Here is a 25,045-nt window from a genome sequence, read left to right as displayed (position 1 = left end):
ATTAATTAACAAGGTGAATAAGTAATGGGTCCAACATGCAGGCAAATCAACATTCAATCTTCTATGCACAGGGCCAAGAAGCCCTTGCCTTTGAATAATATCCACGTCTCTACCAGGGGAAAAAAAACACACAACTCATACAGGCGTACTTTCCTTCTTGCCTTTTCCCAACTCAGCCTCAGCAGGACAAGCTGCTAAAAGTTCTGAAAAACCCTTTCAGTGTTGGCTTTAGATGTGAAACTGAACCTGGAGTGTCAAGTGTGTGTAAGCATATACATTCGGAACGCCTCTTCCCTAATTCAGACCAATCTTTACCTCCTACGTGTGAAATCATTTACAGAAATAATAGTAACTGATGTTTGATTAACACTTTCAATGTATTCACTTTCAGAGACGTCATCTGATCTGTGATATGAAGCAAAGAGCAAATCAGTCAACCTGATGTACATGTTGACACTGATTTTGCAGTAGATCATTTGTTGAGTTTGTTCCCTGACTACATGTCCCTACCTGAAAACGCTGGCTGAACCTGCTATGAGAAGCAAGATCTGTGAAATTGAAACATACTTAATAACATGCATATCCCTTACTGCCTAGCATAAATAGATTTAAGCAAGCCAAAAAGTTTTAACAATAAAAGTGAACAGTATTCCAATTAAGAAAATGGTCAGTTATTTGTTTCTATTGTCATCAGTGATACAAGAAAGGCATTGGACAAATCTATTTTCTGTCATCCTTTAGATGTTAGGAGGATGCATTCAAACAGATGAAACTGAAGTAACTCATTCTCCTCTCCAGTTCATCCTGACCAACCCCAGGGCTCTGTGTGCTGCCTGTAATCAGGGATGTTTGGCTGAGTTCTGTTAGCTGTCAAGGTTTAATAAGCCAAGCTAGTTAGTGGGTGATGGCTAGATTTCATTCCAAGACTTCACACAATGCACGAACCAATTAAGCATGTACCTCATGGTCTCCCGCAGGAGTTTCAAAGGTGCCTCAGTCTACTGAGAGACTAAACTCAGCGTGGTCTGAGGGGAAACAAATAAACAGCATTTAACCACGAGAGGTAGCAGAGGGCGTCTTCTCTCAGTTGTCTGTGCTAGAAAAGGAATGTTGACAAATTTATTTATTTATTTATTTATTTATTTATTTATTTATTTAGGTCCACATAACTTATATAGCTATTCCTTCCCTCTTTGCTTGTCTTTCTGAAATTATAAAGGGCTCTTATGAGTTGTTTATATGAAACTGAGTACCCTGACCCACAGGCAAGGTATTCCTGGAAACTGCTGAAATAGCAAGCAAGATAATGATATCATTTTGGAAAGTGCCAGGCAAGAAAGCTCTGATTAACCACTAAAGCATGTTCAGTGGAGATATTTGTAAATAGAATAAATGTCACTTTAGCATGTCCTCTTTATCTAGGCTCCCCCTTTTTTACTCCTGTGAATATTTACTCTTTAGATTCCTGCATATAATAAGGAAGGTTGTTTAATGTAAGGGAGTAAACATTTTTGGGAAAAAAATAAGATAAATGCTTGCAGAGATAGTGGAAAGATTCTGAACCTCGTCCAATATTCATGGGCAATGTTACTACTTTGCAAAACCTCCCTCCATCTGCCTTTTCGCATTCCCTTCCTACCACTTAGCCAGATTGGGCTTTCTATTCTGATGCTCCTTCCCCACAAGAAATAGAAGTATGAAGCCGAGCAGGCTGTCTGGGAAGAAGGGGAGGCCCCGGTGAATTTTCTGAAGGGATGTCTTCAGGGTGATGCAATAACTCTTCCCAAGCCAGCCCCAGCCCAGAGGGCACTTCTATTGTCCAGAGGCAGAAACTGGTCTCCGCTCTCCTTGGAAACCCCTTCAGATTCCACCCTGCTTCCAAGGTGCTTCGAGAAACATCAGCTTAGGCTTGAACAAGTAAGAGCTCAAGTAGTTGTTTATGGTATGGCTAAGGGGATGGTGATTTTTACAAGGAACCCCAGTCCTTTCACAATGTGTGGGCCAACACATCTCTTTTCATTTGTGTGCATGAATATAAACACCCAGAGAATTAGTGAGTGTGCTAGCTCGGTGTTCGTTGGTATTACAGGCTGAGCTCTTCAGAGATGGAAGGAGTTCAGAGTATCCAATTAGCTACCAGAAGCTGAAGTCAGCCGGTATGAATGGTATGTGGCTGGGCAGTTTTCCAAACCCCATGCCGAGGCTGCATATCAGGAAGACTGCTATAAACAAATGTGCATGTGTGCATGGAGCCTGATAAGTCAATGAGGAAAGATGGACACGGAACAGTGGCCCTGCCTGAGGAAATATGCAGAGCTGGGTGAGTTTCCACTTTAGGTGAACAATAGCTCTGTTTCGGAAGCAGGTCTGGATGGGCGGGTGAATAGTTAGAAAGAGCCTTTGACTATTTTTACATGAAATGTCTGTTTCAGGGGACAAGAAGCTGGATTCTCAACTTTCAAATCATCCTAAAAAGTATAAAATTATGTTTTAAAAAATATATAATATGAAAGCATGCAAAGACATGTTAAGTGAAAATGGCACAATAAAAATTATAAAATATACAGACACATTTAAAAAGATAAAGTAAAAATGTCACTGAAATATACACTGGGTTCTTTTCTCTGGGTAATGGAATTACATGTGGTTTTTGTTTTTTATTTATACTTTCCAATTTTTCTAAAATGAACCCACCATAGAAAAAAAAACTCCACCATATTATTTAATTTAAAAAAAATTAGTCCATGGATAAACTGACATGAATAATCCATGGATGGTTACCTGGGTTGAGGAAGCTGAAAGGGCACAAAATAGAACCATCCATAAAGCTTATAAAATGTAGACACGAATTTGTCTTCATGTCTACACACATGACTATCTTCTCTACTCCCAGAGAGCAAAGGCTGTGTCTAATTCTGTGTGATGTTTGGCTTAATTAAAAATGCAGATAGAACATAATTTTTATGATGATTACGCAAATGCACCTGGTTCTTGTTCACTCTGGTAGCTGGCTTGGAAAATTCCTTAGTGTTACTGATGCCTAGATAGGAACGTAGAATAAGCACATAGGTCCTTTTTCCCTTTTCAAAAACCCTTTTAAAAATTACTTTTTGGGGGGTTGATGACAAATATGTGATACCTTAATCAATAAAGTAATTTTAAAAAAATAAAATACAGTTTGGAATTTTATAGAAAAAAAAATTACTTTTTGCCCTAGCTGGTGTGGCTCGGTTGATTGGCGTGTCATCCATGCACTGAAAAGAGAGTTTTCGACTCCCAGTTGGAGCGCACATGGGAGAGGCAGCCAACTGAAGTTTCTCTCATACATAGATGTTTCACTTTCTCTCCTTCCCCACTGTAACTTCCCCTCTCTCTAAAAAAAACAACAGTAAAACATATCCTCGTGCGAGGATAAAAACAACTACTTTTATGCAGAATGTACATTCTCCGGGAAGACTGGCCCTCTACCATATTACCAGTACAGTGGAGAGAGAAACAGAACTGCAATTGTCTCTGCTCTAGCCCGCTTCAGTGTTACATAACCGATATAATCCTAAGGATTATCTTAGAGTTTGAATTCCATATTAATTCAACTGCTGGACTCACCACTGACTCAGCTCCTGGAATTAATATAAAGTAGAGACACAAAAGAATTGTTCCACTTATGAAACAAAACCAAGCCCTAAGTCAAACCCGTCGGCGGGTAACACTGAAGCTGTAACCAATGGAGCAGCTTCCATTCAGTGTCTTCTAGACCTCCCAAAGCACTTCCCAAAGATTCCCCAAAATATAAGCAGCATTACTGTACCTTGCTATCTATAAACAGCGGCTTTAAAGCCACTGTGTTTAGTGCAGGAACTGCACGAAGACACAATGAATTGTCAGTATTTGGAGCTGATATTCTTACTAGAAATTTAAAATACAGGGTGGGGCAAAAGTAGGTCTACAGTTGTGACTACATGAAACACAGAGTTTATTCTTATGTTATTATTTATTAATTATTGTATTATTTTCCATATGTACAACTGTAAACCTACTTTTGCCTGACCCTGTGCCATATATAAAATTGGGCCCAAGTGAGTTAGTTCTTTCCAAGGTTATCATGAAATAGGCGGGTAAACATGAAATCCCAGGAGCTTATATTAAACTAAAACAGAGAAGTCACTTTTGAGAGCTCTGTCATCATCCCTTCCCCATCCATCACAAGGGCTAACATTTACCAGGTGTTCACCAGATGCTGTCTAAGGGTAAATGGCCATGATCTAACATAATCCTCAAAGGAGCCCTGGGAGGTGTTTCTTATCAGCGTTTTAGAGATGACAGGTTGAGGAAGAGGTTAGGGAGCTGGCCCAAGGTGTCATGGTTTCTCTGTGGCAGAACTTGGATTTGAACACAGGGGTGCAAACTCGTAACTATTAACTTAACCACATACTGACTTCAAGGAGCTAATGAAGTGTGAAATCAAAAGCAGTGGATAAACACAATTATGCCACTTTTAATTTGAGTCTCACATACACATAGTTGGTCTTCTCTATATTAAGTAAGATGTCCTATAAAGAAGATTACAAGTTCTGCCAACGAAAACCTCCTGAGGGAAAGATCACTTACAAAAGTAATAACTCAAGTCTCTTACTGAGAACATGGCAATACTGAGGCTTGGGTGTGGTCACCTGAGATATCTGGAGGAAACCTAGAGGCAAAATGTACCGAATATTCTATTGCACAATAGAATCTGTGTGTGGAAAGCACCCCCTAAACGGAAGTATCTGTCAAAGCAAAAATAAACCCAGTTAACAACATCTAAAAAATACATTGTGAGTGGGATTCATATTTCTTTCATTTGCTGCAGTACAGGCGTATATTTAGTTTTTCAGGCCTGTTTACACACACACACACACACACACACACTTTTCAAGTCAATCTACAAAACAATGATAGAGAATAACCCACATTTTGTAGGAATAAAGTGGAGGAGGCCAGCTGAGTGCTCCCACTAGTTTCTTCTGAGGGGTTTACTTCTGCTAACTCACGGGTCACCAGGAGGCCAGGCCCACGGACAACTCAGCTTGGCAGGAAAGAGGAATCGTTTGCATCTCTTCACATAGAGAAGGCTCATTCCACCCAAAGTCCTACAAGCCAGACCTATCCAATATAATTTCTAACAAATATTACTTCCCAAAAGAGCATAAGACGGGGGCCTGATTATTGTTATTTTTTAATTAAAACATTTACTGAAAGCCTACCATAGGTAGGATTGGTCATACGTACTTCCACATCAGTGATTTCATCGAACTCTCACAATAAACCTTTGAAATAACTTTTGCATATATGTTAGAGCTGAGGATTCAGCTAAGGTCACGTGGTGGAAGGAGCAGCAGAGACTCGGGGAGAGCCCAATCCCCAGTGCTGAAGCACGAGGTCTCACCGGTGGGAAAATGTTAAATTCAGAAGTGCTGGCAGGGGACCATCACATCCTAGGTGGGTGTGATCAAACCTATGGACTTAGAATGTATGGGCAACATAACAGCTGGCAACTGGCCTGCAGGGCCAAGGACCTCTCTACCAGTCTCAGGCTCCCCAGCTCCTTTCGGTGGCCGCCACACAGATCAGCAGTCAGCTGCCTGCTTCTGACATTAACATGTCATAACTTCTAAAATGTTAAGTTTAGTTAACATTTATTTTGACTTTTGTTGATGGGAGACCAAAAAATAGATGTGTCTGTGGATTACATTCTGGGAATTTTCCACACAGCTAATCTCGGCCATTTTTATGTTGATGTCTGAGAGTTTCAGTTTCAAGTGAAGATATTTTTCTGCCACTGTTCCTTGAAATTCAAATTTTGAGGGTGTTCATTATTTGGTACTTGGCCACTAATTTATTTATATCTATTAAACATACAAATATGCATGACATAAAACCATGTGTGCCATACTGTAAATGCACTCATGACTAAAAGAGACACTGATAATTTGTAAACCTAACCCAGTAAAAACTAAGTCAAAGAACAGAGCTAATAATATTTTATACTATTTCTTCTGTTCCTTCTGAAAAGTTTGATAGTTACTTCATACTACCAATCTAGCTCAGAGAACTCTAAAAAGTGACTTATACTCATGAGTTTCATCTTAAATATGTATAATAAGGACTGGTAATCCTATTTAATAAAAGAGTAATACGCAAATTGACTGTCACTCCAACACACAAGATGGCTGCCCCCATGTGGACACAAGATGGCCGCCACAAGATGGCCAGCAGGGGAGGGCAGTTGGGAGGGACCAGGCCGGCAGAGGAGGGAAATTGGGGGCGACTGGGACTGCAGGGAAGGGCAGTTGGGGGGGACCCAGGCCTGCAGGGGAGGGCAGTTAGGGGTGACCAGGCTTTCAGGGGAGGGCAGTTAGGGGCAATCAGGCTGGCAGGGGAGCAGTTAGGCATCAATCAGGCTGGCAGGGGAGTGGTTAGGGGGTGATCAGGCTGGCAGGCAGAAGCAGTTAGGGGCAATCAGGAAGGCAGGCAGGCAAGCAGTTGGGAGCCAGCAGTCCTGGATTGTGAGAGGGATGTCTGACTGCCCGTCAGACATCCCACGAGGGGTCCCAGATTGGAGAGGGTGCAGGCTGGGCTGAGGGACACACCCCCTGTGCACGAATTTCGTGCACCGGCCTCTAGTCCTAAAATAAAAACAATAATACAACAAAAGGAAGTTCTCTGAGTATGTTTTTAGCATTAACAAATAAATAAAATAATATATACACATTTTCTCTCTGAAATCAATATATATTATTGTTATTTTATATATATATTATTGATTTCAGAGAGAGGGAGAGAAAGATAGAAACATCAATATATAGAAATATTTATCAGCTGCCTCCTGCATGCTCCCTACTGGGGATCATGCCCGCAAACAGGGCATGTGCCCTGACCAGGAATCGAACCGTGACCTCCTGGTGTATGGGACCACATCAACTAACTGAGCCACACTGGCTGGGCTGATTACTCTCTTTTTACAAAGTCTCCAAAAAGAACAGAGCCAAGATGCTTAAACTTTAAACAAAGTTGAGAAGGTAAATGATTGCAACACCACGCACACACGCATGCACACACACACACACACACACACACACACACACACACACTCTTATATTAAGGAGTCAAAAGCAAATTTTTTAAACCCACCAACAGAAAAAGAGTAATACTATTTTTGGAGAGAAGTAATAATGTAGGCAAACATTACTGACTCTTTGAAAGGCATATCTAAGTATCCAAGAAATGGTGGTTTTGTTTGTTTTAATGCAATTGAGATTTTCTAGAGAGCAGCATATTGTTTTAATACAGTGAATGCATGAGTCACATTCAAGAGTGGCCTTCCATTGGATTAAAAATGAACAGCTGGATAGGGGATGCTACTTAATTTTTATTTTTATTCCCTACCAAAAGTGGGAGGTGCTAGATGCTTTTCTTATTCTCCCATTGGTTAATGTGCTGAGCAATTGGACCTTTGCTTCAGGCTGGTTAATCTGCTGAGCCATGACACACGTGAGAAGGCTCTCTGGCAGGACACCATGCTAACCACGCTGCAGGCACGACAGCAGAACTGACGCAGAAGCAACTCTGTCCATCGCCTCGCCCCTGAGCCTCTGCTTCCTGGCTGTGGGAATCATCTATTAACTCTGAACATCCTGTAGGTATTAACATTCCACGTGTATGAGACTCCAAATAAGAAAGTACTATTTTATTTATTTTTCTTTCTTTTAAACGAATTTTATTTTTCGATTATAGTTTACGTTCAATATTATTTTGTGTTAGTTTCAGGTATACAGCATAGTGGTTAGATAATCGTATACTTTACAAAGTGGTCCCCCTGATATTTCAAGTACCTACTTGGCACTGTAAATAGTTATTACAATATTATTGACTATCATTATAAATGACTATCTTTACTATGCTGTACTTTACATCCCTGACTATTTTGTGACTACCAATCTGTACTTCTTGATCCCTTCACCTTTTTAAAAATATGTATATTTTTATTCATTTCAGAGAAAAAGAGAGGAGAGAGAGAGCGATAGAAACATTAATGATGAGAGAGAATCATTGATTGGCTGCCTCCTGCACACCCTCTACTGGGGATCAAGCCCGCAACCCAAATATGCGCCCTTGACTGGAATCAAACCTGGGACTCTTCAGTCCGCAGGCCTACGCTCTATCCACTGAGCCAAACCAGCTAGGGACCCCTTCACCTTTTTCACCCAGTCCTCCAACCCCAAACACTATGGCAATCACCAGTCAAGTCTCTGAATCTATGAGTCTGTTTCTATTTTATTTACCCATTTTAGATTCCACATGTAAGTGAAATCATATAATATTTGTCTTTGTCAGACTTATTTGACTTAGCATAATACCCTCTAGGTCCATCCATGCTATCACAAATGGTAAAATTTCTTTATGTTTTTATGGCTGAGTAATAATTCATTATATATATGTACCACAACTTTTTTATCCACTTGTTTATTGATGGGCACTTGGGTTGCTTCCATACCTTGGCTGTTGTAAATAATGCTGCAGTGAACACAGGGGTGCACATATTCTTTCTCATTAGTGTTTTGGATAAGAAAGTGCTATTTTAAATGATTATTTAAGATACCACTGCAGACAACTATAAGAAATGTTCAGGCCTGAAAACATGTTCATTCATCACCAACTTTTAACTGGTTGACTCTTTCTGCTTATCTGCTAATAAAAAGAATTTTGTCATCATCCACAAACATTTACTGAACATATGCTATACACAGAACACTCAGAGAACAGAGAAGCAGTCGTCTGCAATAAAAACACTGCAAGTTTCCCTGACATGTCATACTGCAGAAAGGAGATAGAATGCATTCATTTTCTTATCTATCCTGCCCATGATAGTCTAATAAATAATACAATTTATTAAGACCTAGAATGCTACCGTCTCTGCAGACTCCAGAAATAATCTGGCCTGTTGATTTTTCTTATGTGCTGAAGCCCTGAAAAATCTGATATAAACTATCAACCATTCTCTCCAGGAAAATGCCTATGCACACCACATCCTGGACTCAATTCCTACCATTTTATAGACACTCTTTGGAGGCATAAAACCCAAGCTAAGGCACTAGGCCCGTGGTCAGCAAACTGCGGCTCGCGAGCCACATGCAGCTCTTTGGCCCCTTGAGTGTGGCTCTTCCACAAAATTCCACGGCCTGGGCGAGTCTATTTTGAAGAAGTGGCGTTAGAAGAAGTTTAAGTTTAAAAAATCTGGCTCTCAAAAGAAATTTCAATCGTTGTACTGTTGATATTTGGCTCTGTTGACTAATGCGTTTGACGACCACTGCCCTAGGCTAACAACTCCCAAACTATTCCCACTGCTTCATCACACACATGGAGACACCACGTTTCACACAGGTGATGCGACTTGGCCCCAATCACACAGCACAATCAGGAACAGAGTAAAGGGGGTGAAACTGAAAATGAATGCAGACACCCCTTAAAGCCCTAAACCACTCTTTTCAGCAGAAGTCAGGCTTATTATTGTGTTGCTAAGAAAGGTGAGAAGGTGACATGTGTTGAGAGGAATATACCTTCCTGCTATCCTAGGGTTCTAGCTGTGCTTCTCACTAGAAAACAGGCAGGTTTTCTTCATCTTGCCCTCAGGCCAGGCCCACCCACGGTTGAGAGCTGCATTTTTTTTTTTCTTTTTCTGTTTGCCTCAGCAAATCAATAAAACCTGCATAATTTTGGCACATTCAGAATGAGGGCAAGTGTGAGAGACTATGAATTAGAAACCAGTTTTCAGGAACCTCGCCTGAATTCTAAAGAATGCTAAGTTAGTCACATAATGGTGTTTGGGAAGTATTCTGAATCACAGATGGCTCATTTATTTAGGAAGTGGTAGTCCACGAGGGTGTTAGCAAGTTTTCGAGACCTGCTTTAATGATTAGATGGAACTCATTTCCAACTACCACACTAATTTGTTCATTTGCAAATAGTTTGTTCTTTCAAGAACTAAAACAGTACCCAGGATGTTGCATTTACTTTTGGCTTATCAAATTCATTTAATATATTTCAAATTTAATGCAGTAAATATTCTCATATGAGGCAATGTGGCAGAATGATCATGTACATGGGTTTGGGAATCAATAAATTCTGAATTCAAATACTGGATTTCCTATATCCAAACATGTGCTATTGGCCTCATTACTTACGCATCTCTTGAGTTCCCCCATCTGTAAAGTGGGAATAGTACCACCTACTTTGCTGTGAGAATTAGCAATAATAAGATCTATTGTAAAAGGAACTCATGCAATATCTGGCAAACATAAGGCACTCAATGAAATGGCAAAAGCTAAAATACAGGCATACCTCAAAGACACTGTGGGTTTGGTTGCAGACCACCGCAGTAAAGCAAATATGCTATCATAATAAGGCGAGTCACATGCATTTTTTTGGTTTCCCAATGCACATAAAAGTTATGATTACACTATACTGTAGTCGATTAAGTGTGCAATAGCATTACGTCTAATAAGCAATGTACATATCTAATTTAAAAATACTTTATTGCTAAAAAATGCTCATCATCATCTGAGCCTGTTGGAAAAATGATGCTGACAGACATGCTTGACACAGGGTTGCCACAAACCTTCAACTTGTAAAAATGTAATATCTGGGAATCACAATAAAGTGAAGTGCAATAAAATGAGGTGTGCCTGTAATGATTATTTATCAAATTTCTACAAAGGATAAATTTCCTCTTAGACCCTTCTCCAAAATCTGAATTCATAACATCTAAATGAATGAGGATTTAATTCATTCTTAAAATGACTCAAATACTTGTTTTGTTTATTTTGACATATTAAAAACTACAACCAGTAAAAATTAGAAGGCCACTGTTCAAATGACTACCTTTACTAAAAGACTACTGCCAGGTTTCTTTGACCAAAAGGAAATCTATAGTACTATTCCTGGGTTTTAAGTCATTAGCTAACATCAGTGTTTTAAAGTAATCTACCAGGTGTACCGGTTAGTAATGCGGATTTTGTAATCAAAGAAAACACAATAAAAGCCTAAGCGACCAGACGACCGGCTGACTGGCCGACCGGCTGGTAGCTATGATGCGCAATGACCACCAGGGTGCAGACACTCAACGCAGGAGCTGCTGAGCTGTGGTGACTTGGCAGCTGCGGTTCTCGGGTAACGCACCTGAAACCAGAGAGGAGGGAGCCTGATTCCGGGGTGCGTCACCCGAGAACTGCCCTCTCGTAATCCGGGACTCCACGGGGGATGTCAGAGAGCCAGTTTTGGTCTGATCCCCACAGGCCAGGCTGAGGGACCCCACCGGTGCACGAATCTGTGCACCGGGCCTCTAATAGAGCAATAAAACTGCAAGAGAATGATTTCTTGATATGGAACTTCATGACTAAAGTCTTAAATTAAATATTATGGTTCAGTATTAATGTGTTTTCACACTACCTACACAGTTTTCAGAATGCACCTACTTATCCTTTTCAAATTGCTATCACTATCTCTTTCATGAGAAATTTCTTACAAATTACTTGAAGCCAAAAATTTACAGTAATTTTTTCCTGAGTCCTTTTTTAGAATAAACCTATTCAGCAAGCAAATCTAAATAATTTTAGTAGTTCTAAATGTAGAGAATTCATGACTTGTTACTGTAATTGAAAAGGTACATACAAAGCAATTATTCAGTCACTTATAAAACCCACGTTCAACTTTCAAAATAATGACTAACCTGATAGGAGAGACAAGACTTTATAATGAAATTCTAAAGTCTAGCCACTAGCGATAAACACAGCAGGTTATGTAATTGTCCTCTGCATTCATAATCCCCCCTCCTCCCAGATGTATATCATTTTTCAGTAATAATAGAATATGTTACAAAGAAAAGTTAATGTACTGTAGGAAATCATCCTACCCACAAGCTAGGTTTTTGGTGTAGGGTAAAACTTCTTTAATTTGGATTTCACTGGTTTCATAAGGAGAAAAAGTGCCCATTAATAGTGTAGATAAAATTCTCTTGAAAATATATTGGATTCTTCAGAAAACAAAACAGTAAGCCTTAGGCACTCATTTACATATAAATCCTTGGAGTGTTAATTGAAAACCATTCCTCGCCATGCCAGAATGGGATTTTCAAACTTGGATACGCTTAAAACCTATTCCAGTGCTCTGTGATGGGCATGCTCAGGAACACTGGCAAATACCAGATACACAGGATGACTTTTCCTAGAAAGATGGAGTAGCTCATGTGCACATGCATGTGTCTGGAGCCACTTAGCACAATCACTACTCAACCAGAGACTTGCACGCCCCTTGTGAACCATGTGACTAGTTCTCACCAATGGACTATGAAGAGAAAGTGTGTTGCGTCACTTCAGGGCTATGAGATTAAGAAGTGAGTATTCCTTCTTCATGCTGTCTTTCCCTCCCACCAGCTGGATGCAGACAATCAGAGGCCTCAGAGGCATTCTGGGTTGCATTGGGTGTCCCCTCCCCCAACCCCGCACCTCCCACCCGCCCACTAAATTCCTATATTGAGGTCCTAACCCTCAGGACTTCAGAAATCGGTCTTATTTAGAAACAGGACCATTACTGATGTAATTAATTAAGTAAGATGAGGTCATATTGGAATAGGGTGGGCCCTAATCCAACATCATGGTTGTCCTTATAAAGAGGGGAAATTTGGACAGCAACAAGAACAGAGGGAAGACCGTGTGAAGCGACAGGGAGACCACCATCTACCAGCCAAGCAGAGAGGCCTGGAATAGAGCCTCTCTCACAGCCCACGGAAGGATCAACCATGCCCAACTTTGGTCTTAGACTTCGAGCGTCTGGAACTGTGAACAAAACCTTTGTTAGGTAAGGTTCCCCCCGCCACCCCCCCCCCCGGGTGGTCCTTTGTTATAACAGCCTAGATACCTAATATAGGTGGTAAGTCAGAAGACGGAGGATCCTGAGTTCAGGAAAGCCCTTCGCTGGGTTTCCAGCCCTTCAGAAAGACCTACACTGGATTGACACTTGAGCAATAAAGCCAACTTTCATTGTGTCAAACCACTGAATGCTGAAGACTTGTTAGTTCTAACAGCTAAATTGCCTAATATGAGATTTAATTAATTTACCTGGCAAGTAATTGTTAAAATTATTTTACACCAAAAAAAAAAAAAAAAAAAAAGAAAAAAGAAAAAAAGAACCATGGTCACAATACAATGAATTATCTGGGTAAACTTGTAAACTTTTAGGATAAAAAGGAACTTCAAGGAAAATTCGAGTTTACAGGAAGATATTTTAGGGTAATTACCCCAAATCCTCTCCAGGATACAAATTTACTCTCCTCTGCCAATAGAAGTAGAATTTCCTCAAGAATTTTGAATAAGCCATAATGTCAAGGTTGCTATACATAGTTCAAATCATGATATAATTTACTTTTTTTTTTTCCAAATTCAGAAGAGTATTTCTCCCAAGTGGCCCAATTGTGTAAAGTTACACTTGGGTTCTAAGGACAAGAATACCATAATATGAGGCCCCAGGCTTTTCTAAAGTTCTCAGTTGATATTATTTTAATCAATCTGAAGAGAAGTCACTATGTGACACCTTCTGCCCTCAAATATAGACCAACAAAGGACTTCCTTCATGATAGGGTAACTAATATGGAATAAATACATCACTTTCAATTTTTTGATTGTTTTCTTTTCCCTTGCATGATGAAAAAGTAAAAGGGAAGATAACCCAGTGAAGACATAGAGTTGTAATTCACAATACCTCACAAGCTGAGCTGGCAGCTGGGTCCCCCTGTTTATAGAAAAGCTAGGATGATTCGGGCTGAGCTCAGAGCCCAATTTAGATCATAGCATCTGGATGCAACACATGTGGCAGCAGGTTTCCAGTCCATGACTGATCCAGGATGGAGACTGGAGACCTCTCACCACGTGGAGAACGTGTGAGGGAGAGAGAAACCTCAGAGGTGTTTGGAGGAGCTGGCCACAGTCAGCCCACTTCAGGGGCCAGGTAACATCAGCACTTTCTGCAGCGGCAGGTGTGGGAGGCCAAGGGTAAGCGGCCGGAGGATGACACTGAACAGTCAGTCCCCTCGTCAGCTTCGTCACAGACAGAAAACATCCCTCAGCAATGACTTCTTTCCTGAACCAGCCACTGTTCAGATTAAACTATGGGAATCTGGTAATACAACGGAAACCCTTAGAAAGCAGCCATTCCTGTTAAGATGGGTGCTTAACTTTGCTTTCTTTCAAAGAGAAAAACTAGGGTAATGGAAAGGGGAATTTTTTTAATGCCTTTTTTTTTCTCTTGGTGAGGAGAAATAACAGCCACAGTAACTATAACATAAGCTACACAATGAAATCTAAAAAATACAGGGGGAAAATAGTAGCACAAAATCTTCCCAGCCCAATTCCGTTTCCATCAGAATTCACCTTGCTCCTTTCCTTAATTTTCCTCGGGTGTGATATATCCAGGACGTTGGCGATTTTGCAGCTATGGATTTTATGTGCAAGAAAAAAACCTTCCCTGGCTGCTTTTCCTCACCTTCCCCCTCCGCAGTCTCTCTCCTCCGTGTCTCTTTGTTGTGAATGTCAGGGCTGTCAGTGTCACAGTCTGACATGATTAGAGTTTCTGACATTACACCAAGAAGCAGACAGAGAGCGGGAGAGCAGGAGAGTGGGTGGAGGGGCTGGCATTAGGATGCGCAGCCATTTAAAGACATCAAGGGCGGGGGGGGGGAGGGGGGAGCCCAACCTCCTTCTCTGAGGCTCCTTGATTACAAGGCAACTTATAAATCATCCTGGACCATTCTCATTTATCCAATTAGTCCGTTTCCTCCTCCTGTGGAGATCCCTACGGTGTGGATCTAGTCTGTGAGATCAAAGTCAGTGGCTCCAGTAACAGATAAGACAGAATCCGTGATTCAGCAGTTTCTGAGGCTGGGAAGTGTGACAATCGGCACATTTTGGGAAGATAGCACCAGTCCATTTCGAGTATCGATTCGCTGCACTTTGTCACTCTAATGATGTTATCTCATTAAAAGAGATAAATGCCCCACTGTTCTTCCAAGAGCATCTGCTTCTTACCCTTCTCTCTCTTCTCAACAGCATGGCTCTCAGCAGCAGCACATTGCCATCAAATTGAAATCCAATGCGAGGCTTGGCGATGGCGCTGCTTACCAAGGCTTCTTTTTAATTGCTTTTTGCTACTCTCCACCCCCACAACTGACCCACGATGTCATCCATAGAAACAGCAATATAAAGAGAAACAGATGTAGAAACGGATCATAATAGGAAGCATTTATTGAGGGCCTATTATGTGAAGCTCCACTGTGTCAACATTTAACATCCTCAACGACCTTGTGAAGTAAGCTGAAGAACAATCCCTCCACTGCAAATGAAGACACGGAGCTTGAGGTTAAGGTGCTCTCCCATGATCACACAAGTAATGAGCGGCTGAGCAAAAACTGAATAAGGGTCCATCCAATGCAAGTTTGTGTTTTTTTTAACCCCATTTTCACTCATGGAACAAATAAGTAAATATGATTGCAACTTGATTAGAATAGGTGAGAAAACATAAAAGAAGGTGGCAATTATTCTTCATCCTGCTAAAACCCAGGAACATAATGCCATAGACAGAGGAATGGTTTTGTTTTAACAGACTTCTTATTAAATAAAAAAGGTAGCAATTTTCCATAATGAATGTTTTATACATTATTCCTTTGTGTATCAGGGCCTCTAGAGTACACATTATTAAAGTCTATTAAAGTCTGTATTTAGCAGCATTACTAATGTGCCTTTTGGGGAAATTATTACAATGAAACCGCATCAGTCTTTCACAAAATTTCAATTGTTTAATATTCCTCTTCTGATCTTCAACACACGGGTCTATTTTTAGCTCTAACCAGACCTCATCCGAAATGCCACAATCCCAGACTAGGGCTGTCACAACAAATTGTTTGTGGGTTGGAGTTAAGACGTAACAAGAGACGCAGATATTGCTAATCTAAACCCAACCTTTTTCCCCCATAACTCATTGCAGTTTGCCTACTGTTCTAATTAACAGGTGCTCTTTGCTCACTGGAACATATGATGACGCTTTACCTTTCTGGGTAGTGTTGGTTATCTTCATTAATTGCTTATATTTATATCTAACTGAGTCTAGCCTCTCAAGATAATGCCACTTTTATTAAAGTCTGAAGGTGGTAAGACTTTTTATTTTATCCCATAAAAAAAAAGAAGAAAAAAAACTAGAAGAACATAAGCTATGATCAATCAAATCTAAATGTTTTCATTTAAACCTAAACATTGTGATTTATAAGAGACTAGAAATATGTCTTCTGAACATTAACTGAGGAATTTCTGCAAAGTATGTAGTTTCAATATTCTACTCGGGCACCTCTCCTTCTCTATCTAGTATAATTATTTTCTCACATGAGGTTTTTTTTTGTTTTAAATGAAGCCAATGATGCATATATTTCCAAAAGTACAATGTTCTCTGAAAACCTCTTATAGAAAACAATAATGTTGGGCTTATTTTACAGAGACAAAAGATAATAGATAGCTGGAAAGAATATCAGAAAACGGCTACGTAATAAGGCTTTTGGAGCACAAAAGGGAGGGGGGAAGCAATTGAAAGTATTAGGAACTCAAATTAAAAAGCTGGGTTGGAGGCAATCTCTCTGTTACGTATTTCCCCTCCTACACAGCAATTCCCCTGTTCAAGATGATATGTTCACAAAATCAGGCCAATCAAGCGGAAAGTTAAAATTCTAAACATGGACAAGCCACAGATTAACTGAGTATCTAGTCATGTTTCCAATCACCAATTCACAAAAAAGGATGTAACGTTATATCCACTAAAGACTACTAATTGAGAGAAAAGGGCAGAGTTGAGGACTTGGAAGACAGAAGCATTCCTCTGTGTGATGCACAAAGGGCAGAATCCACTGGCCCCTTTGTTACAGGGTCTCCGCCAGAACGCACATCAAAGAAAGAGGTCGAAGCACACATCACGTGTCCAAGGGCTCGTCTAATTATGCCGTGGGGCTGTGTGGGCTTAGTTCAATACAGCCATGCAGAATGAGAAGCCACCCGTTCGGTCAACATTCAATTAAGGCTCCACGTGAAGGCTGGCCCGAGACGTTTGTCAATTTTAATAAATGCAAAACTAGTTTTAGTCAGGAAAATCCTAGGCACTCCTCTTTAAATCCTCAGGAAGGAAGGATGGATAAGATTTCTAAATCACAACATGTGTGAAGTGCCACTAAAAAGAACAGAATGGGACCACATGTCCTCTTTCCTCCAAGTGAAACCTGTTTTATGGTCAGGAGCTGTGGCCACATTTCACAGAGCTTATGATTCACAGCGAGGTCGCTCAGATGTGAAGTTATATTATAGTCATGTCAAAAAATATCCCTTCTGTGGCTCTGGGGTCATTATGGTCTTAATCCGAATGTCCAGCCTTTCCACATGTAAGCCTTAATTTACCTCCGCCCTGTTCAGACTCCCCTTCATCTTTTCTGACCCCTTCGCCTCAAACCAAGGCACCGCCATGTCTGTGTGAATACCGCAGGGGGTGCACAGGGTCTCGGGCTAGAGCTGACTTCCAGGCGCTCTACCACAACTATTCATCTGATGCTCAAACTCTCTCTACAGAAAGACTCAGATTTTCAACTTACACCCTGGACCATGAAGACTGCTTCTCAGAGAAGTAGGCACCAACCATTGCTCCATCATGAGCTGCTCTGAGGTTCCGGGGTCAGTGTGTACACATGGGACCAACTAAATTTTGTTTCTGGTTGAGCAGAAACGGGGAGAAGACTAGGGCTGAAACAGAGGCGTTGATGGTGCTTCCATTGTGGAAATAACCATATAAAGAGATAATTCTACAATAACTTAGGAAGCAATTCTCCAATAGCATGCGTATGTTTTCTGTTTATTTACCCACACAAATACTATACAAATTATATACATGCACACATTTTTAAAGACAAATGAGCGTTCTCATATTCTGTTAATTCTTTTAAATTTGTCTTTTTCTCCTTACTTCACACCAAATTGACCATCTACTGGACTGCATGGTTAGTTTTATGTTAAAGCTGCACTCCCATACCTCTCAGAGGGAATGACAGCCTTGTTTTCTTCTGAAAATGCACCGGATTTCCCAGCGTGCTACCTATGGAAGGGACTGCAGGTCTGACTTGGCCATTTCCATCCACCCTCCATTCAGCAGGATTTGATTTACATGTAATACAGGAGTGATGCTGGCCTTATGCCAAAAATGTTCCACTTATCCTCACAAAATCTATATAAAAGTTTTAAAAAATAAGGACGAAGGCCAGTTTTTCCTTAAAGACGTAGAAGGTGAGAACAGATGTGCAACAATGCAGGGCACTCACTGCTTAGGGCCCAGGGCCCAGCTGCTTAGACTGAGGACTGTCAAACACTGTATAGGCCAAATACAGGCACAGTCTAGCCAGTGGTCTCAGACTCCTGTTTCAAGACAGAAATTATTGCAGACCCTAAAGAGCTTCTGTTTATATCAGTTATTTCTATCAATGCTTATCATTTTAAAAAGAAAAACTGAGGAACTTTGGAACACAAGCACACATCCCAACAGCCTTCACAGAAATAGTCATTGCATGTAATGTAGCCTCTTGAAAAACTGTGTCATACCCTTGAGGAGAGTGGAAAAGGAAAATAATGTCTTGGTATCATTAATACATTAACATGTTCCTTTCTGGTAATATGTCAAATAGAAGGACTCCTGAGTCCAAATCTCTGTTTTAACCAAAGGCTCTGTCTCTTTTCTCTATCTGTTCACTAAATATCTTCACTAAATATCCAGTTGCACCTCAAATGTAAAACAGCTAAAATGCCGTTTTCTTGATTGTTAATTATATACGCAATACTTATTATAGGAAAGTTGAAAACACAGAAAAATATTTTATTAAATAAAGAAACAAATGCATGTCCCCACCCTCTGAGAAAGTCACTGTAATATCCTGCCAGTCTTTGTATCACATTTATTTTAAAAACACAGTAAAGCTTGCCCTGGCCGGGTGGCCCAGTTGGTTGGAGCATCATCCCATTCCCAGAAGGTTGTGGGTTCAATTCCCAGGCAGGGCACATACCTGGGAATTGCAGGTTTGATCCCTGGTCAGGGAACATACGGGAGGCAAATGATTCAGGTTTCTCTCTCACATCAATGTTTCTCTCTCTCTCTCTCAAAAATCAATAAAAAACATATCCTCAGGTGAGGATTTTAAAAAAATACAGTAAAGCTCACATCTTAAAGCTAATTTGTCTTTTATTTTAAAACTGTAGGCCTGGTATACGAAATTCGTGAACAGGTAGGGTCCCTAGACCTGGCCAGTGATCAGGGCCAATCAGGGCCTTCTGGCTGCTGGCTGGGGCCTTCCTTTGTTCCATGTCGCTCCCTGGTGGTCAGCACACGTCATAGCGAGCGATCGAACTCCTGGTCTCCTGGTCAAACTCCCGCAGGGACACTTTGCATATTAGCCTTTTATATATATAGAAGGTATAATTTTTAGCAGGAAAAATGTACATTGCTAAAGAAAATTTACAAATACAAGCAAAAAAAGATAATGCTCTTAATATTTTGATGTGTATCTGCAATCTTTTTTTTCTGTGGGCAGACATGTACCTTAAAAAGTGAAATAATAAACTGGCTGGTGTGGGTGAGTGGTTGAAAGTAGACCTATGAACCAGCAGGTCACGGTTCGATTCCTGGTCAGAGCACATTCCTGGGTTGTGGGTTCGATCCCCAATAGGAGGTATACAGGAGGCAGCCTATCAATGATTCTCTCTCATCATTGATGTTTCTATCTCTCCTTCATCCTTCCTCTCTGAAATCAATAAAAAATATATTTTTAAAAGTGAAACAATAAAACCATACATATTGGTATGTAACTTGCCATTTCACAGTATACAGTGTGTCCCCAAAAATGTACCCACACTTTGAATAATTATTAAGCAGTATTTATTAAAATACATTTCATTTTTAAAATGTAATAGAATCAGCTGTTAAAGTATATATACATCTTTTGGGGGGGCACCCTGAATTTAGAACATCTTTTTATGTCATTAAATATCCCTTCATCCCTCCTTGGTATTTTTATTGTGTGGCTGTACCATGGTTATTACTTTTGAAAAATTACTATTACAGCAATATGTGATGAATGTCTTAGCTAAATTTTTTATACATTCCTTGACATTTCATTTGAGTAACTGTTCTAGAAATATAATTTCTGAATCAAAAGGTGAAACATGTTCTTCCACTGTGTATGAGAGAGCCTAATATTCCCATTCCTTCCTTCACTGAGTACATTTTACAAATCCTCAATTGTATAGGTAGGAAAACCATCTCATCATTTTAATTTGCATTTCTTTGATAACTGTCAAGGTTGAACATTTTCTTACATGTTATTTACTGATCCCATTTCTTCCTTTTATTGGTTTTATCTTTCTGTTCTTTGCCTATTTTCTGTTAGAATAATCATCTTTATCTTATTAATTGTAAGAACTCTTACTAAATTAGCTCAGTTAACTCTCTGTCTTATATGTTATAAATACTGTCCTGGTTTTGTCTTTTGTCTTTGAGGATAGTTCAGAATGTCTTCTGATGAAAAGGAATTTTCAGGTTTTACATACATTTTCTTCCTTTATAATTTCTGCCACCAGAAATTAACAAGGCCTTCTTTACTCCAAGATCATTTAATACTTACTGTATTTTCTTCCCTGTCACAGTTTTTGGAGTGTGATATTTCTTAAAAGTCTGCCACAAGGGGGATTTGGCTGTGGCCTTCAGAAAAACAACAGTACTGCCTCACTAAATGCATACTGATCATTTGGTAAAACTACCAAGCGTATTCTGGGAAGAGGAAGAGAGAGATCGTATATGTCTATTCTTCACCAATTCCTTATACTGCATCCAGTAGCTTCATTAACCAGCTCTTTCAGTGAAAGAAGTTTAAAATGTGGGGGAAAAGTTAACATAAGGTTTGTATTTTCATATTAAACCTCTGGGATTTGATGACTCTTCTCACCTGGCCAGAACGGAAGCTTCCAATGGCAAAGACCTTTGTTTTGTTCACTGATGTACTGTTCACATGGTACATAGCATGCACTCGATAGATATGTGCTGGAGGAGCTGATATTTAGTCAAGTAGAGTTGTGTGCAGGCTACATGTTGGGCAGGACAGCCAGGGTTAATGAGTTCTGGGCTTCACTGCTTTGCATTAAGGAGATGCAAAGTTTAAACACACACACACACACACACACACACACACACACACACACACACACACATACACACACACACAAAACCTCCAAATGAAGGCAGTCAGTAAATTTCAGTTTTACTTTTTAGTTGACTGAAGAGATATTGATCTGAGTGTAAAGGTGAAAGTGCCTCAAACCTGGCACAGTAGGATATGGTGCTGAATACTGGAAACTATTCAGAGAAGAAAATTCTGTTGGGCAGATTTTAAGCAAAAACAGTGGCATCCACCCATCAAGAGAAACAAGAGACACCACTCTACTTCACTTGATGCCATGGCATTTGTCCAAAGCAATAACAATCAGATCTGGCTTTATTTGAACATAACAAGGAAGAAACGGTTTTCAGGAAGATTCATTTTCACTGTGGGAAGAGGAAGAGAAGCATTCTGTGTAATAACAGAAAAATCAATTATTTTTTCAATCAGATGAAGTGTCCTCATAAATTCAAGGTACAAAACGCCATGTGATATGCCTTCATGGAAATGAGAACCACAAGGGAAAGAGTTTAGGATCCTACTTCCAAGGTTGCTGTTAGGAAGAGAGATTTTTCAAGAGTGGAACCCTGTCCCTGTTTGTGTGGGTTTGTTAGCTTACATCGTGGTATGTAATGAATGTATCTCATCCTGCCCAATTTGCCTCTCCCAAACCCCATCTTGTCCAACCTGCCTCCCATTTGGCTATGATTTTTAAGATAACACTAAAATCCTCTCTTTACAGCATAATAACAAACGAACTCCAAACAATCCTTCTTACTAGCAAAAATTCACAACATATTACATCTATAATGTAATATATTTATACATATTAACAAGGGAATGACCAAGAAAGTAGAAAGATGAAGACTTTCTGACAAAATTTAAAGTTGCATCCTAATGATAAAGTTTTTAATCAATATGAAGATTGGAACGTCAGCTCCTGAAAACAGATCTAAGGAGAGTATGGAAGTTGGAAAGATGGTCTTCAAGTCTGTATAAGGGTCAGAAGGAATGAGCACCCAGGAAAAATTTGTGCACCACAATTTCTTTAACATGTAAGGCTAGAACACAAATCCCACACTGTACAACCCTTAAAGTCTGTTCACAATATTAAAAAGGTGAATAACTAGGAAGGCATCTACTCTGTATAAACCTTATGCGTTGGAAATCAAACTGACATGTGCCATGTACACTGGCCTTAGGGAATGACACAAGATTCCTGAGAAGCACTGCGCCCAGGGGATGCCCTCACTCTGTTCTCTGCCAGCACACAGGCACCGGCATGCCGGTGTCTGAGGGCCAAAGCTGCAGCCCTTCCAGGTGTGTTCTCAGACCCTGGCAAAGACAGAAGTTCAAGGGCAGCAGTTCACTGACTGTCAGGTTAGCCCTGTTAAAGGAGTCAAACTGCCAACCCCTTGTGCCATGGGGGCCATGCCTACGTTTTGTAGAGATGTCGTCTTTGATTGACTCCAAAGGGAGCTGTCAATGCATGGGATCCAAGGTGCCCTGTCACTTTCACAGGAATCACACTGAACCCCAGAACGCTGCGACCACCCCCGATCCCGACACCTCCCTAACTGAAGTGTCCCATTCAGCTAGCTGGGGTTTGGGAAGGAAGGAGAGTTATTACGGTGTAGCTCCAGGGAAGTGGAAAGTGCACAATTTGAAGGTCTCTAACTTTCTAGGAACAAATCTCCCTAGAAAATCAATCGTACCCACAAAAATATTTCCTACATTATAACTTACATACTCTAATTGATGAGATGATTCTCTCGTTTTATTTGTGCCAAGAAGATCTGTTTTCTTCCCTAGTCTTTGCTGAATGCCAAGAAAACCATAAGGAAAAATGCTGACCTGTGATGGTTACACATCATGCTTAATCACCACTTTAAATTAAAGTACTGTAATATAAAATAACGTACTTGCTGGGCCACTCAGGCAGAACGTAACTTCCCAAGCCACAGACACATCTACTGAGACACTTGAAATGTCTAAGGAGTCTGGTTCCCAGCTGTGTGTCAAGAGCCAAACCATGACATCAAGTCTTGAGTTGCCCTGGAGAAATGTAGGGCAGGGCTGTCATACTACATCGTGCTTGCTAATCAGAGCCTTCCCAAGAGTTGTCTTGGTTTTTCAGTATACCGGACTCCAGCAGAAGTCGTGGTTTGCAATGGCCACAATGATGAATCTCCTCTCATTCGCAACCTCCAATCATGATCTTCCAGGATTCCAACAGCTCATTCTTCAAAGACTGCTTAAAGTAAGTATTTAAGCCGGGGGAGGGCCGTGTCAGCACAAGGTTTCCTTCTCTTTGGCTTGGCTCAGTTAAATGGAAACCTCTGGAAAAAATAATTGCTTTTTTTTTCCTGGTCTCTTCAGATGGGGTAAAGCAGCAAACACTGAGTGGGCCAAACAAATGGCTATGAGAAAAATTTCCCCTGGAAAGGGGTACTTAGTAACAGAATCTCAATAAGGTAAATGTGCTTTCTAAAAGCCTAGGGATTCCATAATACCTTTGTAAGAGCAAATCATGTAAAAGCACTGTCCAACTCTGTCACAACCCAGAGATAAGGTGATAAGGTAGCTCTTTTGCAGGCCTCCGAAATGTCTCTCCCTGATTTAAATCCTTCAGTCACTCTCAGAACGGAACCCTTCCCTGCTTCTCCAGCTCCTATCGGCCACCTTCCACCAGCGTGGTAGTTCTCCACCAGGGCTATTTTTGTCCCTGCAAGAGGGACACTTGGTTATCACAACTGACATCAGGAGAGGGGGATGCTACTAGACGTCCCCCCGTGCAGGATACAGAGAATTACCTGATCCCAATGTCCGCAGTGTGGAGGCTGAGACATTCTGCCCCAGTTGTTCTGCCCTCTTTGTCGTTCTCTAGACATGCCAGACTTTCTCATATGCTTCTGACCCTAAACAGGCTGTTTCCTTTACCGGCCCTACTTCTAAGTCCAAAGAAAGGACCATTTTATCATCCAGGATCCAATTCAAAATGTCACTTCCTCTATACTGTCCTTTCCAGGTCCCCCAGAGCCAGATGTGCCTTCTTCTGAACTTCCAGAGCTTCTGGTACATGCTGCATTAGAACACCTGCCACACTGCCCCCAATGATCTGTCACCTGCTAAAGATCCCATTCAGCGTTCGCCTCCAGAGTGCCCACCTGGTAATCAACCACTGCTTGCTGAGCCAATCAGGGAATAAATGGAAATGATGCAGGGGCACTGAAGATTCTTTAGCAACAATGACTAAGGGATAACAGTGTCCCAATGAAAAACAAAACAAAACAAAACAAAACAGCAAATATTTAATCAAATGCTTGCAATGTGGACAGGCACATATATTAAGCACTGGTGCACATATGAACTCATTTCATACATACGAAAGGGAGGAAGGAGCCATTATCATCAATATTTTACAGATGGGGAAACTGAGGCACAGAGAACCATAACACCTGTCCAAGGTCACTGAAGCTAGCATCTGAAAGAGCTGTTATTTAAACACAGGTAGTTTCGTTCCAGAGTCTTAATCTTCCAATATTCATGTCAAGACAGTAATACTTTGTTTCAAAATCAAGAAAATTCAATATCTAATTCTAACCAAACTTAAATTGGTTTTAATAACCAATATTTTGCAACTTAGAGGCCACAGGCAAACACAAATGACACCTCCAGAGGACTGTACCACCATAGAGTGGCCACCAGCTCCTGTGACCCTGGACGGTAAGCATTGCT

The 25,045-nt window shown here is 40.6% G+C and overlaps 1 protein-coding gene across 4 annotated transcripts in view; it reads right to left on the bottom strand.

The window, feature by feature from the left end:
* BACH2 (BTB domain and CNC homolog 2) overlaps window positions 1-25,045 on the bottom strand; it is a 332,743-nt gene that overhangs the window by 218,691 nt on the left and 89,007 nt on the right. The window lies entirely within an intron of this gene.

The sequence above is a fragment of the Cnephaeus nilssonii genome (genome assembly GCF_951640355.1).
Source record: "Cnephaeus nilssonii genome assembly, chromosome: 9".
Lineage (NCBI taxonomy): Eukaryota > Metazoa > Chordata > Mammalia > Chiroptera > Vespertilionidae > Cnephaeus > Cnephaeus nilssonii.
This window is presented reverse-complemented; position numbering and strand designations above follow the sequence as displayed.